The sequence below is a fragment of the Mytilus trossulus genome, chromosome 1, assembly GCF_036588685.1.
Source record: "Mytilus trossulus isolate FHL-02 chromosome 1, PNRI_Mtr1.1.1.hap1, whole genome shotgun sequence".
Lineage (NCBI taxonomy): Eukaryota > Metazoa > Mollusca > Bivalvia > Mytilida > Mytilidae > Mytilus > Mytilus trossulus.
Window position 1 is genome coordinate 72037726 of NC_086373.1, and position 13985 is coordinate 72051710.

The window sequence follows — 13985 nt, forward strand, 5'->3', positions numbered from 1 at the left end:
ATTGGAATAATGAAATTCATAGTTTCAGCAGAGACATATAATTGTATTATATGTCTCTGGTTTCAGTGATTATCTTACAATCATCATGATCATTGTCAATTCTACAAGTGCATCATCATGATCATATATATCTGAATTCACCTTGGATAATTATACATTTAAAATAAGAATTTGGATATAATAAGAATTTCTGTGCTGGCGTTGCTACTGTTGGCTTCATGTACCACCAGCTGGAAGTGTTAAACCTTTTTGACCTTTCGTGAGGGTCTGTCACGGTCCGTCACTATTGGTTAGTGTCATATATGCATGATTATGGAGGTTTCACCAACCTAAAAAAGCTTTACAGCCCTGGCACGGTTGTTGGTTGGACTTAGAGTCAAATGACAGCTTGCTGTATACATTTGTAGTTCAAATAGTCTGAATGAATCTACATGTATGTTGACAATCTTCTAAATTACTGTTCATTCTGAAACTGGCATTTTATACTAGTACATGTAGTAGTCGAACATATTAAACAATACATGTACTTCAAAGTATCAATTTATTTTGTCTCGCCTTACATGAAAGTCATGAAAGTTGGTTGTATATATGCAAGAAATATGTATTACAGTCTTGGGGTGATGCTGTAAGCTATTTTTAATAGAGATTATATTTATAAAAGCTAAAAGAGCTGGTTCAGTGAATGAGTGTAAAATATACTGTTACATTTTATTATATGTAATTGGATACATTTTATTGTATATGAGTACCTTGCAAGGTCTACTTGTCTATCAGGTTAGGTTGACCTGACCTTAATTTTATTTCATGGATAATTTAAGTGATTTAGGTTATTTCAGTTTAATACAATGTTAACATGGTTAGGTTTGTTTCTCAGATACTTCGTAATGAAATTAGAGACTTGAAATGGGGAATGTGCCAATAAGACAACAACCCGACTACAGAGCAGACAACAGCAGAAGGTCATCAATGTTTGAATTGTTTCTCAGAAGCTGTAAGCTTCATTGAACATGTTGGAAACAAACATAATTTTTTTTTTGCCTAAGGAGATATGGTATCAGGGGTGAATCCAGCCATTTAAAAAAAGGGGGGGGGGGGTTCCCAACCCAAGACAAAAGGGGGGGTCCAACTATATGTCCCCATTCCATGATCGTCCAAAAAAGGGGGGTTCCAACCCCCTAAACCCTCCCCCTGGATCCACCTCTGGGTATGAATTTTGATGAGACGACTTTCATAACTTAAACTATAAACCATGTAGACCAAGTGATTTTCTTTTTAGTCACTATATAATAGGTCACTGCACATCCTTCAGCAAAGACCAAAAACTTAAACTTCATGATGAGCACCCTATAAATGGCTCTGCTTGAAAAGAGCTAGGCTTCTAACAGAGTTAATGTAAAAAATTCAGACGAGAACCCAACAGTGATGACAACTTGATTTATACTAGTATATATGAGCTACAAACAAACAAATATGTGATAAACAGCAATCAACAAAAACACTACAGACAAAAAATTAAGGGGAGACTATTTAAATATAAAAAAGAAGATGTGGTATGATTGCCAATGAGACAACTCTCCACAAAAGACCAAAATGACACAAACATTAACAATTATAGGTCACCGTACAGCTTTCAACAATGAGCAAAGCCCATACCGCCTAGTCAGCCATAAAAGGCCCCGATAAGAAAAAGTAAAACGATTCAAACGAGAAAACTGACGGCCTTATTTATGAAAATAAATGAACAAAAACAAATATGTAACCAAGGATTTGTATAGTGTCTCACTATACAAATCCTTGATGTAACACATAAACAAACGACAACCACTGAATAACAGGCTCCTAAATTGGGTTTATTTACTTTAATGTAAAGCAAATAAAATTAACTAATGTCTTGTACAAGTATTACCCTGACGTTCCGTGAAAATTGTTTTCAAAAATCTAATTTGTCCATAATTCTTTTATGTAATAAACTTATTTAAATAAATTCAGACCTTCCCTTGTCTGATCACCAGCATGGCTAAAGGTATTACTCCCAGATGTATTGGCAGGTGACACCTCCAGGTATTCAAGCGATTTCTTGTCGGACTTGCAAGTTCATGCATCATTTCACTTCTGTCAGTGTACACGACCGAAAACTTGAATCTTTCCATTTTAAACTTTCAGGTGCATAGGTAATCATTTGATAATATACATCTCTGTCCTGCGTGTCCGATAGTGATACACTAGTCATTACTGTTTATAAATAACATTTCTGTTGTAAAGAATATTATTCATAAAAATTTAAATAATTCCAAAAAAGAGATTTGATAAAATAAAAATTTGCTTACACATTTTTTCCAATGGAAAATTTGGGGAAATGTAAGTACTCGTTGTCAAAAGTGAAGGCCAGTTTGAAACATACAAGAAAAATTGATTTAACAAAAATATATATATACGCACTTAACGACCATTCTTTTATACGCCTTGATAGAAACAGAGACATATAATACATAGCATATGTCTCTGATAGAAAGTTACGGAACTATAGATAGTTGCAATTTAAAATTATATACATTTTTACATTGAACCAAGGATTTGTATAGTTAGAAGGAATTCGTCATCACAATTGTTGGGTATAATGTATTATAATGTGAACATCGTTCTGAAGTACTGTATGCCAAATTTTCTGTTCCAACATGCACGTTATATATATGCTACTGGACGTCACAAGAAAATGTTCTGTTCCGACATGCATGTTACCAAGATATGTGAATATGTTCTTGGAAAAGTATTCAGTAACAAAGTTTCAAATTAATATCGGGATTTATTTTCTTTCTTGGTATATTCAGTAACAGCAAAAAGAATAACTTGACTGCTTGTCCGCTAAATTGGGTTGTTCTTGCCAGATAAAAGACTTATAGTTATATAACTCGAAAACTTTTAATTTGTATTTTTTTTTTTAATTTATTTTCATCACTAGATAGCTGAAATTTATTGGGAAACTTGCATTTCGGGCATATTCTTTGCTTCTTAGCTCGAATTAAAGAGTTTTATAAACTTTTTCAAATGTTGAATACGCAACCAACCAATGGAAGTTTTTAACGACCTTGACTGGCTATACAGCCCTTGCACGGTCGGCCCTGGCTTGCGCCTTTTTGGGCATTAAATAATTTAATATTTTTACCATGTGGTAATTTAAATAATTTAGAATGATAAGAAAGTTTAATAAAAACAAAAATTTAAAAGCAAAAATTTGGATAAATAAATGAATAAAAAAAGTAAAAAATTTAAGATTAAGTAAATAATAAAATAATAAAAGAATATAATACGCAACCAAATCTCCATGTATTATTTATGTTTCTGGTAAAGGCGTTTGATTGGGTATTAGTTTGAGGTAGGCGTGTTTTCGGAAACATTCCTCCAATCAGACCTATTTGACATACATGTGTGCGCTGATGCGTGTACACTGGCTATTGTAACGGCACATATCGAAATCTGTCGAGCGTGACCAATGTTTATTGTAGAATTTTTTGTCATGTGGTCAAATTATTTGACATACAAGTTTTAAATTTGCATTTTGAAAGATTATTTTCGGAAGTGGTCCCTATATACTATTCTAAAGTGTTAGAGAAAAAAAACAAGACTTTAAAGGAAAGATACATATCAACGGAGAATATAACCTGAGAAAACTATACTAGTCTACTAGCATAATAGTCAAAGATGTAAAACATGTATTATATGGCTCTGATATTAAATTTAACGTGTTCTGGAAAATTTTGACAAAATATAATTGCACGAATTTTTAATCGATCGCTGACCTTTAATTCTAGAAGTGACTTGTGACTGTTATAAACATGCAGAGACAATTCTATGCATTATGGTTTAAGTTTACAATGAACACACTATAGTTATACATTTTCCTTTTAAATATCAAATAGACAATCACCTTTCGGATAGACTTGCTTTTTCTTTCTTTTCGTAAAAATTATCATTCGTCCATTTAGAGACATAAATTACAAGTTATATATGTCTCTGGTTTATTATATTTGATTACTTCAAAAATGCTTCAAAATACTATGAGCCTGTATTGGGGTCCCAACCGATCACACACAAAAAAGGGGCGAGTTCTAACTATATGTCCCCGTTCAAATGCATTGATCGTCTTATAAGTTTATGACTCAACGGTTTCCTCCAACAATATGGTTTGATAAATTTCTTTCGAAGTTCATTATACTTTTCACATACTAAAATAAAATGATATTCATCTTCAATTACTTGTTTATCACACATATTACAAAATCTCGGATATGTCTCAATATTATAAAATCGACAAGTTTCTATATTCAAACAGCGAGCAGATATATGCGGTATTTACAAATGAATGGTTTTATAAATATAATTTACAGCATGATCTTAATAAAATTGTTGGGGTCAAATACATCTATGCAACATACATTTAGGCGAGTCTTCAAAAAATAGTACATTTCACTATTAAAGCTACCGTTTAATCTATCTTTGAATTCAAATTAAAACAAATTCACTTTTTTTACACCCTGATGTAACTGTATTTTTAAAGTGTTGTCATCCGTATCAATAAATTATTTAATAAAATTGAAGTGCATGAGTATTATTAACGTCTAGGATAAGTGTGAGATTTCTCTGTTGATGGGAATAAACAAAATTTAGCTGAATTTGTATTATTTAAATTAATGAAAATGCAAGCTAGTGTGTTTGAAATGATATTGTTGAAATGGATTTATAGCATGAAAAATGTGTGTAACTGATTTTACGTTCACTTGGACAGCGAATTTGAAAATAATATATTTGTGAAATCACATTCTACAAGATGACATATTTTGTAAGTACGTCTAATATACTCTATAACCTTTCATTCTAATTATAGTATCTTTGAAATGTATTTTATAGCGGACTGTGCGGTATGGGCTTTGCTCATTGTTGACGGCCGTACGGTGACATATAGTTGTTAATGTCTGTGTAAGTTTGGTTTCTTTTGGACAGTTGTCTCATTCGCAATCATACCACATCTTCTCTTTTATATTTATATAGCTATTACTCGCAACTGCCACATGTACATGTTCCAGACTCGTGTCGCTGAAAGAGGTCTCCTTTCAAGTTTGAAAATAGGTGGAAAAAAGCCACAACCACTTATAAGATATATACATGCTCTCAGTCTGACTTGCATTTTGAACAAACGAGTGAAAGTCCAGCGCCATGTAGAACAAAATAGTTTCAACATTCATTTATCATTATCATGATCTTGACCTGCATGGATATATGCATTTAACTTGCAACTGTACGGTTAAACAAACCGGTTATTGATGGCTGCACAAAATTTTTTAACCTCAGACAAAACATGAAATTAACTGTTCAGGAAAAACGAAGTCCATCTAGTAGTAAAATACGGAAAAATAAAAATAAATATATGCAAAATTTTCCCCTGGATACTGTGTTTTGGACATAAAAAAGCCAATGTCCCAATTTCCCGAAATTCCATTATGTTTGACAACGATTTTGACGTAAAACAAAACTTTAACCACAGACTGAACCTAAATGCTGAATAAGTCGGCGTGAATGCTGACGACGGAACCTTTATTTTTTACCAATTAATTAAATGAAATTGCGCCATATTTACCTGTAAATATTTTTTTACCTAAAGCAACAGAAAAGCAAATGATATGTTGTCAGAGCTACCTTAAAAAAATAATAAATCCAGAGCTCTTCAAAATTGAAGAAGAAAATTAAGAAAAGAAAGATTTAAAATATGTGCGTCAGTAAATGAATATAGAGAGAAGAAAACTTCAACTTAAATTCCAGCAGAATTCCACTGAATAGTGGATGCTATTGGTTTTGTTACAAACAAAGATGATGACTTTGTATTGTGTAACGATCCAGAAAGCGGGATCATTTTATTAGGATGCGTAGCTAATTTAAAATTTAAAATAACAAGAGGAAGTTTTTGCTGGTATCTATAAAAATTTGTCCAAAATATTTCAAACAACTTTATACTATACATGCATGGCTTCAAGATAGGACATTATATATGTGTCTATTCTCAACTACAAATACCAGCCTTTAGTTCAATGATGTACAGAGACATTTTAAGGTGTAACTGTGTATATATATACAAGTGAACGTTTTAATTCAGCATACTTTTTGTTATTAAAATGACTTTAACTCCGCCAGTCGGTAAACTGCCGATCCCAAGCCCGGATAAAGAAGGAGGGAAGTCAATCATTTAGTTATTTTATATAATTAAAAAAAAAATTGGCGCAATTAGATGATTATTTTATTGGCGCAAATGATACCTAGCTATACTATTAAAAGAGAAGACCTCATTTTGGGTGTCGCTTCTCTTCTTTCCACAATAAATTAATCATCATGCCTCTGTGTCCTATGGGTACAGTGCATAATCGCATTTGTCATCCCTTCATATGATTATTCAGATTGAGTTATTTTGGGTGAAAAACGAGAAAAAAGACGTCCGGATATGTTTCCGTCATTAAGCGAAATTTTAAGTCAGATTAGACTTCCGGTTTGCGTTTTTCTGTATAGGCTTTGAACATACATTAATACTACGAATACAGTGTATTTTCTGTCTAATATCCGTCATCTGACGAAATTTAAGTCAGATTAGACCTCCGGTTTGCGTTTTTCTTTTTACTTTGAAACAAATACATATACTACGAATTAAGTGTATTTTCTGTCTGATATCATTTTCAAGTTTACTATCCACGGCAGTCACAGGGTTTATTTAATAGAGAGGGTCTGAATAATATATCAATGACCGCTGTGGATCAAAACTGAGAATTGACTGTAAAAAGAAAAATACACTTTAGGAACGTCTGGAACGGGTGTTTTCGGTAAGATCGAAATTTCAGGATTGACCATTTCGGGATCCGGGATTTCTTTTTTCGAATTTCGGGATGTCGAGATATTTAATTTGTATAATAATTTCAGAACCTCGGAATTTCATGTTTTTAAGCCCGGGATATTGGGATCAGGGCACCTCCGCAGTGGCGAATCCAGAAATTTTCATACGCAGGGGCCTGTTGACTGCCTTAGAGGGGCTCGCTCCAGTTATGCTTCAGTGATTCCCTGTATAAGCAACCAATTATTTTCCAGAAAAGGAGGGGGGTTTGGGCCCCCTAAATCCGCCTCTGCCCCGATCCCCCCTTTAATGAATGTTCATAATATACAGATAAGCGCTAAAATTATCTATGTGTCATTAAAATTAATAGAGGTAAAAAAAAAAAAGATTTTTTTGTGGAAAAGGGAGGAGCCGGGCTAGAAAAACAATTATCCTGTCCCAAATTACCTATGACTTTTGATACCTTTTCTGAAATTCTCAAGTCACTAAATGTTTTACAAAGAAAAAGAAGATGTGGTATGAATGCCAATGAGACAGCTCTCCACAAGAGACCAAAATGACACCGAAATTAACATTTAAAGGTCACCTTACGGCCTTCAACAATAAGCAAAAGCCGATACTGCATAGTCTGATGTATAAGGCCCCAAAATGACAATGTAAAACAATTCAAATGAGAAAACTAGCAGCATTATTTATGTACAAGAAATGAACGAAAAACAAATATCACTGAACCACTGAATTACAGGCTCCTGACTGGAATGTTCATAATACATGTACACTAAATGTATGTTCATAATGAAATTAATAGGAAACAAAAAATGGGAATTTTGGAAATAAAGGAGGAGGGTTAAAAAAAACATTTTCCTGTTCCCAAGTACCTATGACTTTTGATACTTTTCCTGAAATTCTCAAGTCATTAAATCTTTTACAAAATTCTTCCTACAACACCTTACATCCTTTCAAATACGCTCTGAATGCCCGCGATTTCGCGGGTGTGTTCTAGTAGTTTTGAAAATTAAGTTGCGCCAAAGAAGTATTGGCGCAATTAAGTTGTGGCGCAAATGAGTTACTTTTTGGCACAAATAGGTATCGCCTGAAAAATAGCTTAAACCCTTTCAAACTATTCTATTAATCTCTCCATGCCATATGGCATAGGTTATGATTAGCCCTCGGAGAAAAACAGTCAAATGAATGGATAATTATTACAAGTACGTGTATTCCCGACAAACAATGACAATTACCAAATTCGTTCATTACGTGTAAATGAATGCATTTTGTAAAAACATTAAATCTGTATTTATATAACTGTACAAATCACCCATGCAGAAACATATATACACATAGAAAAAAGTATTGCAACACCTTAATTTTTTAAAACATGAAAAATTAGTCTCTTATTTTGGATGGAATATGATAAAATATTTGTAAAATAATATTGAAACGTAGTTAATGATAACATTGGCTTTAAATCGAACAAAAAATGTATGAAAAAAAAAGGTTTTATCGAACTAAATTTTTTTATAACAAAATGAAGTGTTTTTTGTACAAAAAAATGCATTTTACAAGTTTTACTGTAGTCGAACTTTTACAATGTCAGACATTTCAAAATTAATCTTTAGAAGATTGTTCACATCATGGTTGGTCGTTATACGCCAACGAATTAGTACTTTGAGCGCAGCTTCCATTCAATACGACGAAAGCAAGCGATCCATGGTAAAAAAGACATTTAAAGGGCACATATTTATCTTTCGTCTGACAGCACGTATACACCGCAGTTATCGTAAATTATATAAACAAATACAAAAAACAAAAAAAAAACATTATTTTTTTAAGACACAACAGAGAAAAGAACTGATAAGTGCGGGTATTCCATGCGCCTTGCCTCCTTTATGTTTCGATATTTTAGAAATTAATTATCTATTATAACACGTGAAAACTACAACGGTGAGTTCCATATATGTCTTCAACTTACAGCTGGTCCTGAAAATGCATGAAATATTTGCCACTGGACTTTTAACAACCAACAATCAATCACACTTCAACTTAAAGTATATATAGTAGTAAAATACAAAATGAATATTATAATGATACAATTAGCAAAATAAATAGAATACAAATACACACTACTTTATTTAACTGACATAATTTAAAGGAATACTCTGTAAACTATATACGTAGAGAAGCGAAAAGTTTCTTTTGAATACTTAACAAACTTCCGAACAGTACATGTTTTTTTGCTCAATTTAAAATCTTGAAAACATAAGCATGTATATTAAAAACTGACGATCAGACATCACTAATACGTGTATACACAAATTCATTAATTCTTTATTAACGTTTAGCCCTACGGCACCTTTCTATTAAGAATGATGATGAGAGTAATTGTAATATATAATAGGCATGTACTTTCTTACGTTACGGATCATTGATTTTGTTACCTGTTGACCCGGTTGATTACTAGCACGTGCCATCGAACTCGACCATTTTAACTAAAATACATTTTGTTTAAGTTAACGCCATATGTATACTAAGTACAGTATACCTATCATATGGATTAGAAAATGAATATTATACGGTGATACGTTAACACTGTCCCGACAGAGACTGAATGAAGGCAGTATGATGATCAGGTTTCGGGATCCGAGAAGTCTTATTTCGAATTTCCGGATGTCGGGAATATTTTTTTCCAACTTAAATAGAGTAAATCTTACTAAATTAATACACATGCAAACAAAAAGCAACAGCTTCAACGGTTAACTAGGACATATATCAACAGAAAACGAATTAAAGCAAATGTCATACATAAAACCAAAATATGCATGTGTTAATTTGCCTCCGGTGCATTTCTGTGGATCCTTAACTTTTTTAGGTTACGTTCAGGATTTTCCTTTACTAATCTTCAAATACGAAAAACATTTTCACCAGTGTTCACAACATTTTAAGGTTTATGGCATACATTCTGGTGTGTATACAATTAACATACGTCCTTGCATTTCATTACCAATATACATTTATATAAACTAACATTTATTAAAAAATAAACAACATATATAGACGAATAATTTATTAGTTCCTCGACAAAACAAGAAAAGAAATAAAGAATCAACAGAAGATTTAATTTTTCATTGTAATTAATCAAAATATACTTCAAACAAATCCTAATATAAAAAAACATATATACAAATTAATCTAAAATGCATTATCGAGTAGAAGGGGCGCAACTCGTGTTATCAAACCGGTATACTAAACGGATCTAAACAGGGTCTGAACATGTTGAACGTAATTTTGTATCCATGGTCTGTTTTGGTCTGACACGGTCTTAACGGGTCTAAACAACCCGCTAGACGATTCAGTCTTTTCCGTCTTGATACGCCTTAACGAACTGATTTACCTGATGAGGCTATCGATCTGAACGGCGACTAAACGATATGAAATATCTTGACGAATTTCTCTAGCGGTAAATCCAGTCAATCAAGATGTGATCAGACCAAAATGGCCGTTTCAGACTGAAATCGTGCTACTAGTGTAAATAATTGTATAGTAATGAAGTAAGTTATCAATGTTTAATAGAAAACAGTGCATACTAAATTTGTTTGAGATCAATCACATGTTTACAAAAATAATCAATATCCGCGAATGCAGATACATGTGTTCGAATGTGTTAACGACTAATTGTCTAAAATATTACGTTGCCAATTGTATGTTCCTTTAAAGCATCTATTGATAGCAGTGCCTATATTTTTTGGGCATAATTTGTCACCAGCTTTGATGTGTTGAAAACTTCCCATGCAATTGAAAAACCTTATTTTTTCGAATTTTCTTATAAATAAGACTGTCTTATGTGGCTTAATTTCTGGGTCAATATGTTTATCAAAATTAAACCACATTACACTGGGCCGTTATGTATGATGACATAAAATTACAGTTAGATATCTTGATCTTGATGTAATGCTGTTTTTCTAACAGTCAGTTGAATGTTCATTTCCGAAAAGTCGCCGAAATTTTTGATGTTAATGTTATTAGATTTTTTGACAAGTTCAAATTCTAGTAAGAGTAATAGTAGCAAATAGTCAATAATTGTATATTATAAGAAATATAGCACAGTGATCACTAAATTTGTTGAAGTTCATAATGTCTTTTTTTTATAAAAAAAAAAAACAGCTAGCTCAAAAATAAATATCTGTGTTCGAATGCGTGTACGAGTAGTTTTCTGAAATACGACGTTACCAATGTTATGTTTATTATAAACATTCTTTTATAGAAATGCTTATTTGTGTTTTATTGCACAATTGTCACTAGGTTTTTCTTTTTTAAAACTCTCCAAACAATAGAAAAACGTCATTTTATTCGTTATTTCTTATGAATAATACTGTTTTACTTGGCTACTTTTTTAGGTTCATATGTTTATCAAAATTAAACCATATAACAGTGTGCCGTTATATCAGATAACATAAATGTCCAGTTAAATATCTTGATCTTGATGTTATGCTGTTTATCTAACAGTCAGTCGAATATTCATGTCTGAAAAGTCGCCGACATTTTTGCGTCTTATCTGTTAAGAGTATTCTTCATTTTTTGAAATTCTAGTGAAATTAATAATTACAAATCGTAAATAATTGTATATTAATGAAAAAAGTTATCAATGTTTAATAGAAAACAGTGTATACTAAATTTGTTTGAGATCAATCACATGTTTACAAAAATAATCAATATCCGCGAATGCAGATACATGTGTTCGAATGTGTTTACGACTAATTGTCTAAAATATTACGTTGCCAATTGTATGTTCCTTTAAAGCATCTATTGATAGCAGTGCCTATTTTATTTATTTTTTGGCATAATTTGTCACCAGCTTTGATGTGTTGAAAACTTCCCATGCAATTGAAAAACGTTATTTTTTCGCATTTTCTTAAAATTAAGACTGTCTTACGTGGATTAATGTCTGGGTCAATATGTTTATCAAAATTAAACCACATTACACTGGGCCGTTATGTATGATGACATAAAAGTACAGTTAGATATCTTGATCTTGATGTAATGCTGTTTTTCTAACTGTCAGTCGAATATTCATGTCTGAAAAGTCGCCGAAATTTTTGATGTTAATGTTATCAGATTTTTTGACAAGTTGTCAAATTCTAGTAACAGTATTAGTAGCAAATAGTCAATAATTGTATATTAAAGAAATATTACACAGTAATCACTAAATTTGTTGAGGTTCATAAAGTCTTTTTTTTTTATAAAAAAAAACCAGCTAGCTCAAATGTACATATCTGTGTTCGAATGCGTGTACGAGTAAATATCTGAAATACGACGTTACCAATGTTATGTTTATTATATACATTTTTTTTATAGAAATGCTTATTTGTGTTTTATTGCACAATTGTCACTAGGTTTTTCTTTTTTAAAACTCTCCAAACAATAGAAAAACGTCATTTTATTCGTTATTTCTTATGAATAATACTGTTTTACTTAGCTACTTTTTTAGGTTCATATGTTTATCAAAATTAAACCATAGAACAGTGTGCCGTTATATAAGATAACATAAATGTCCAGTTAAATATCTTGATCTTGATGTTATGCTGTTTTTCTAACAGTCAGTTGAATATTCATGTCTGAAAAGTCGACGAAAGTTTTGCGTCTTATCTTTTACGAGTATTCTTGATTTTTTGAAATTCTAGTGAAAATGACTATCACAAATCGTAAATAATTGTGTATTAATGAAGTAAGTTATCAATGTACAATGGAAAACAGTGTATACTTAATTTGTTTGAGGTTTATATAGTGTTTACAAAAATAATCAACAACCGCGAATGCAGATTCATGTGTTCGAATGTGTTTACGACTAATTGTCTAAAATATTACGTTACCAATTGTATGTTCCTTTAAGGCATCTATTGATAGCAGTGCCTATATTTTTTTTGGCATAATTTGTCACCAGCTTTGATGTGTTGAAAACTTCCCATGCTATTGAAAAACGTTATTTTTTCGCATTTTCTTATAAATAAGACTGTCTTACGTGGCTTAATGTCTGTGTCAATATGTTTATCAAAATTAAACCACATTACACTGGGCTGTTATGTATGATGACATAAAAATACAGTTAGATATCTTGATCTTGATGTAATGCTGTTTTTCTAACAGTCAGTTGAATATTCATGTCTGAAAAGTCGCCGAAATTTTTAATGTTAATATTATTAGATTTTTTGACAAGTTGTCAAATTCTAGTCAGAGTAATAGTAGCAAATAGTCAATAATTGTATATAAAAGAAATATTACACAGTGATCACTAAATTTGTTGAAGTTCATAAAGTCATTTTTTTATAAAAAAAAAAACCCAGCTAGCTCAAATGTAGAGATCTGTGGTCGAATGCGTGTACGAGTAGATTTCTGAAATACGACGTTACCAATGTTATGTTTATTATAAACATCTTTTTTATAGAAATGCTTATTTGTGTTTTATTGCACAATTGTCACTAGGTTTTTCTTTTCTAAAACTCTCCAAACAATAGAAAAAAGTCATTTTATTCGTTATTTCTTATGAATAATACTGTTTTACTTGGCTACTTTTGTAGGTTCATGTGTTTATCAAAATTAAACCATATAACAGTGTGCCGTTATATACGATAACATAAATGTCCAGTTAAATATCTTGATATTGATGTTATGCTGTTTTTCTAACAGTCAGTCGAATATTCATGTCTGAAAAGTCGCCGAAATTTTTGCGTCTTAGCTTTTAAGAGTATTCTTCATTTTTTGAAATTCTTGTGAAATTAATAATTACAAATCGTAAATAATTGTATATTAATGAAGTAAGTTATCAATGTTTGATAGAAAACAGTGTATACTAAATTTGTTTGAGATCAATCACATGTTTACAAAAATAATCAATATCCGCGAATGCAGATACATGTGTTCGAATGTGTTTACGACTACATATGTAATTGTCTAAAATATTACGTTGCCAATTGTATGTTCCTTTAAAGCATCTATTGATAGCAGTGCCTATATTTTTTTTTGGCATAATTTGTCACCAGCTTTGATGTGTTGAAAACTTCCCATGCAATTGAAAAACGTTATTTTTTCGCATTTTCTTAAAAAAAAAGACTGTCTTACGTGG

At 31.6% G+C, this 13985-nt stretch overlaps 1 long non-coding RNA gene across 1 annotated transcript in view; it reads right to left on the reverse strand.

Annotated features, from left to right (window-relative positions):
• The window catches only part of LOC134684167 (uncharacterized), a 75739-nt gene that overhangs the window by 36261 nt on the left and 25493 nt on the right, over positions 1-13985 (reverse strand). The gene's annotated exons all lie outside the window — the stretch shown is intronic.